This window comes from Limulus polyphemus, unplaced genomic scaffold, assembly GCF_000517525.1.
Source record: "Limulus polyphemus unplaced genomic scaffold, Limulus_polyphemus-2.1.2 Scaffold690, whole genome shotgun sequence".
NCBI lineage: Eukaryota > Metazoa > Arthropoda > Merostomata > Xiphosura > Limulidae > Limulus > Limulus polyphemus.
The window spans coordinates 442,694-448,516 of NW_013666300.1; the positions used below are offsets into that span (position 1 = coordinate 442,694).

General features: G+C 36.1%; 1 protein-coding gene across 1 annotated transcript in view; it reads right to left on the reverse strand.

Moving 5' to 3' along the window:
• The window catches only part of LOC106459991 (LIM domain transcription factor LMO4.2-like), a 58,670-nt gene that overhangs the window by 2,214 nt on the left and 50,633 nt on the right, over positions 1–5,823 (reverse strand). The gene's annotated exons all lie outside the window — the stretch shown is intronic.

The window sequence follows — 5,823 nt, forward strand, 5'->3', positions numbered from 1 at the left end:
CAAAATTTTGACGACTCTACTTTTTCCGCCTTTGAGGAGGACGTTGTAACGTCGAAACATGTAGAGTCGTCAACTATTTTGAAAGCCATAGATAGGCCTAAATAAAATGTTTTTAACTGTGTACCGGTTTAACGTTGAATATTATTTATGATTTCAAAAGGTTGTTGTTAATGGAGTCCAGGCATATTGACCACTCGTTACTGGTTGGTACATCAGAAATCAATGCTTGGGCCTTTGCGTTTTCTTAATTAAGTTAACGATACTAATAGGGCATAATTAGTAGAGTTTGCTGATAACATTAAGGTTTTTAGTATTTCTGGCTGTATTGAGGATATTGAGGAAAGACTGAGATCAATTAATTAATCGAGGAAATATTTGGAAAATAACCTTCAATTATAGTAAATGCTAAAAATAATCAAACGTTTAATATAGATGGGAACCCACTAAAGAAAGGAACTGGGTATATTTTTAGATAGGCCACTCAAGCCATCGAATCAGTGCTCTGTTACTATTAGCAAAGCTAAAAAACTTTAAAGATGTATTTATAGACTTATTGATTACAAGTTAAAGGTGGTAATTAACTTTCTAAACAATTAACTAGATAAGCCTCATTTGTAACACTGCGTACAGTTTTGTTTTTTTATCTTAGGATATTGACTTATTAGAAGGGGTTCAGAGGAGGGCTACTAGGATGATTCCATAGATTTATCTTACGAGGATAAGTTAAGATATCAGCTTATCCTCTCTCTCTTGAGAAAAACAAAAGATTATCTGGGATATCGATAGGATATATGCCTCAGATTGCTTGGTGATGTATACTTAAGGTAATACGAAGAGAGCAAACAAGTTTACGATTTGGAAAAGATAAACACGTCTTCAATTAAAACAGTTTTATTTTATATCAGTGTTACTGGCTTAAGAAAAGAATTGCCGCTAGCAGTAATGGATGCCAATATTTTAAACGAGTTTAAGGGGAAAATCGATTAAAATAAGATGAGTTAAAATGTTTTAATTTTCTCAAGGATTGGTGTGAAAGTATACGGTCTCTTGTTGTTCGTATGTTCAGCTATTCTCACATTGATACATTATAGACACCGATAGCTATATCTGATGTGATTGTGTAGATAATGATTAAACATACCATGTCATTCACTACAATCATTGACGCTATAATAAATTTTCGTCACAAACATTTATGAGACACTAGTTTTACTTAATACAGATCTAAGCGCACTTCCAATTTCGTTTTGGAAAATTTTGCTGTACAGAACTTTGTTATAGAGTGAGAAATTAAAGACTTCATACAACTGAACTTTTAAAGGTCTTAAACTGAGAAATTAAGACTTCATACAACTGAACTTTTAAAGGTCTTACACTGAGAAATTAAGACTTCATACAACTGAACTTTTAAAGGTCTTACAGTGAGAAATTAAGACTTCATACAACTGAACTTTTAAAGGTCTTAAACTGAGAAATTAGGACTTCATACAACTGAACTTTTAAAGGTCTTAAACTGAGAAATTAAGACTTCATACAACTGAACTTTTTAAGGTCTTGCACTGAGAAATTTAGGCTTAATACAACTGTATTTTTAAATGTCTTAAACTGAGAAATTCAAGCTTCATACAACTACACTGTTAAGGTCTTACATTGAAAAAATTCAAGCTTTATACAAAACTACATTTTTAAGGTCTTACATTGAGAAACTTAGGTTTCATACATCTGCACTTTTAAATGTCCTAAACCGAGAAATCCAATCTTTATACAATTACACTTTTAAAGGTCTTAAATTGAGAAATTCAAGTTCATCCAACTACACTTTTAAAGTCTTAACTACAAATTTCAGGCTAAATAAAGCTGCATTTTTAAAGGTCTTACACTGAGAAATTCAAGCTTTATACAACTACACTGTTAAGGTCTTACATTGAAAAATTCAGGCTTCATACAACTACACTTTTAAAGGTCTTACACTGAGAAATACAAGTTTTTATACAAGTATACTGTCAAGGTTTTACATTGAAAAATTCAGGCTTCATACAACTACACTTTTAGAGATTTTAAACTTCACTCTTAAATCTCGAAACAAAGAAAGTAAGATTTAAACAGATAGCCCTCGTATAGCTTTGCGCGAAATTCAAAACAAACAAACAAACAAACAAATCTTTGCCCTAAGAAAAACAACTTTGATGGCGTGACGTGGCTGTATGGCTTTACTCATCTGACAATCATCAAATGATCAGAACCTAAGTATTTCTCTAAACTTCTAAAAACAATTTCAACTTTTTCCTGGCGCATGAAATTAAATTCTATATCAATACGTGCTATAGTTTGTTCGTTTGTTTAGTAGTTAAGCACAAAGTTACACAATGGACTATCTGTGCTCTGCCCACCACGGGTATCGAAATCCGGTTTCTAGCGTTGTAAGTCCGCTGACATACCACTGTGCCACTGGGGGGGGGGGGGGGGGGTAGGCACGTGGTAAAGGATTTATTTTCAGTTGTCCGAAATAAGCTAAAGATTTTAAGAAATAAGCGGGCCGAGCGTGGCCTTGTAATCACATGATGAACTGTGGATCCGCGAGTCCACTGTTGGCGTTCCGCTACTGTAAAAAAAAAAGTGCTCCGCCCCTCGGAGCCGCGGGTGAATTATAAGGGTAACAATCAAATCCCACTATTTGGTCACACGAGGGCACCCCAAGATCTGGCGGTTGACGTTGTTGATTAGTCGCCACCTTCTAGACTATCATTTCAAAATTAGGAACGGCTAGCGCGTGTAGCCTTTAAGTAGCTTTGTGCCAATGTTTGAAAACAAACAATCAGAGATACCCAACTGGTCTTATCCGAATTATTGTGTTTTTACATCAAATGAATCCGTGACTATTGGAAACCTACTGGAACCGGTTTATACGAGTCGGATATGATATTTCTGATTGGTCAGAAATTCTAATATGATCGTGTAAGAACTATGATGTCACAGGTTGTGTCAGGACTTGCTCCGTGATCACAGAACTTTGGCTTTATTAGTTGGATCGTGGCAGTGATTCTGTCTGGATCCCAATATTATTCGTGGTAAGTTATACATCATAATTATTAATTATTCGTGAATAGGTCTGTTGTAATTAAAGACAATAATTAAACACCATTAATGAAGAGTTGTTATTTAAACGGTGATTTCTGAATGAATTTCTTTATACCATGTCTGAATTCATCTCATCACTAGATGGCGTAAATTTGTTGTTTCTGGATACTAACATTATTCATGACAAGCTATTAAGTAATTACACATTGTTTATTCGGGGTTATCAGTTAAAGATTTCCTCTCGACTTCAAAAAGTTATTTGGTCTCAAAGGGTTATGCAGAATCAAAGTGTTAACTGGAGTTATTTCTATACGTCAAGGAGGTATTGGATTCAAGGGATTAGTCAATATGGTTGAACCTGAATATCTTGAGGTCAAAGTGACATTTTGATAATCACACTACATACAATATTATGAAAATAATAACAACGTAAAAGTAAAAAATTTGATCGTTTAATGACTATTACAAGTATAACACGACCTTATGTTTTATACATAGCTGTTGGTCCCAACTTATTTATAAACGAGTTTCCAAATAGAATAAACGTAAAGCGCCACAACTGTAGCTGAAGTTGAATCTAAACGGAGATTAAAGTGTCTAGAACATCAATTCATTTGATATACAGACGAAGACTCTTAAAAGCTTCTTGTCAGACATACTGGTCTACCAACAATTACGCTTCAAAGTGGCGTTGTTAAGAATATCATAATATTGCAACGAAGTGCATTCGACATATCGGATAGACACAGACAGACTCCTTCTGGGAGGTACAGAACGTATAATCAGGCTTCTATCAGGATTAAAAGGAATGGGATTAACATGAACGAAATCAAATCACAGAAAACTCACTCGTTTGGTTTAGAATATTTGCGCAAAGCCACACAAAAGGCTATCTGCGCATATCCGTCACTAATATGATCTGACAGACAAGAATGAAAGTAACTAGTAAAGAGCACTTATCGCCAGCATTTTGGCTCCTCTTAAGTGACCGGACAGTGGAATTTGACCGTCGGTCTTATAGCGCACCCACAGCCCCAAAGCGCGCTTTTGCAGCAACGAGCCGCGAACCCTGGATCTTTAGATTCAATAGTCATGCACTAGTACACACCCGGTTCCGGATATACTGAGCACAGTTGTTTTTCGCTCTTATTTAACGGAGTTTCTCCCGCGTATTTTTTTTTTTTTTTAATTGTACATGATCCACAAGGATCAACCGATGGCTTGGAGTTACAAGTACGGCAACATGTGAATTTACTATTGTGTCAACGATCGTGTTTCTCCTCATGTCAGTTACAATCACACGATCAATGAAAACAGTGTCTGAAGATCAAACAGCAACTATTATTCAAGTGGTAGTTCCGGGAATTTAATTTCCGTTTCTGGCGAGCTGGCGAACTAGATTATCCGTGATCAGGCGACCGGAAAATTGGTTCAGGAAAAGCGTCAAGCAAACCTGAATCTCAAACGGTTTGAGTGTGCGAGGCTGCGTGTTTAGGGCTAATCAACTAGAAAATAAAGCAAGAGCTTACAGAAACATTAATGGGGGACAATTTTTTCCCCGTATTCTCTACAATATTTGAGATTTGGCAGAGTCTGAATATATTACAATAAAAATATAGAGTATAATAGTAGAAGTTACCAAATTCACTGTGTAGACAGGAATTATTAATATCTTAAAGCAAGTATTACTTTTTGTTATAATCGTAGAAAACACGCATTTCTTTAATAGCCTACCGCACCTTTTTTTTTGCGGTGTATTCGGTTCAAGATGTCTCCTTTTGAGTGTCATTATATGTTCCGTACTTGACAAATGTATTTCTTTGTTTTTTTTTTAAATTTAATAAGTTGCAAAAACAAACTCTGAATTTTATCTTTTTTTTTCTGATTAATTAATTAATTACATCACATAACTCGGAATTCGAAAATATCTCTATGTGTCAAAAGGTGAATACAATATATTAACACACCAATCCATAATATTACGTTGTTACATAACAAAATACATTATCGAGATTAATACAACACACTAACGTCTTATAGGCCTAGCCAAGCAACTGCAGTGGCCATATTTCAGGCCTATCCCTCACTTTGCGGTATCGGTTTAAAATCGCCGTGTTAAAGGCCTAGTCTTCCCGTTCAAGTACTGGTTTCAAATCGCCGTGTTACAAGCTTAGCCCTTCCGTTGTAGTATCGGTTTTAAAACCGCCGTCTTACAGGCCTAGACCTCCCTTTGCGGTATCGGTTTCAAACCGCCGTGTTTATAAGCCTAACTCGCCTGACTATGGGATGGATGTGCTGAAACAACACATGCTTTTAGGCACTACCATCTATTGGCAACATCGATGATTTGATGTTGGTAATCACAAAGCTACACAATAGGCTATCTGTGCTCTGCCTACCGCCAATATCAAAACCCCATTTTTTAGCGCTATAAGCCCCCCCGACTTAGCGCCGAACCACTGGGAGATCGATATCCCTAAACATAAACTCGTACCTCATACATAAATGTTACACGAAATACACAGACAAGTAATGTCACGCCCATACTGCACAGCTTACACGTACGCATAACTTACCGTATAAACAAGTGGTTTGGAGAAGCCAGCAAGGCTGGGGCTTACAGAAACAGGTGGGTTGCCGTACTTCAAAGTGTTTTACATGACAGCAAGATATTCTCAGTGAATAACAAAGGTATGTAAAAAATTACAATTTAACCAAGCAGTCTGTGCAACATGACACATTTCC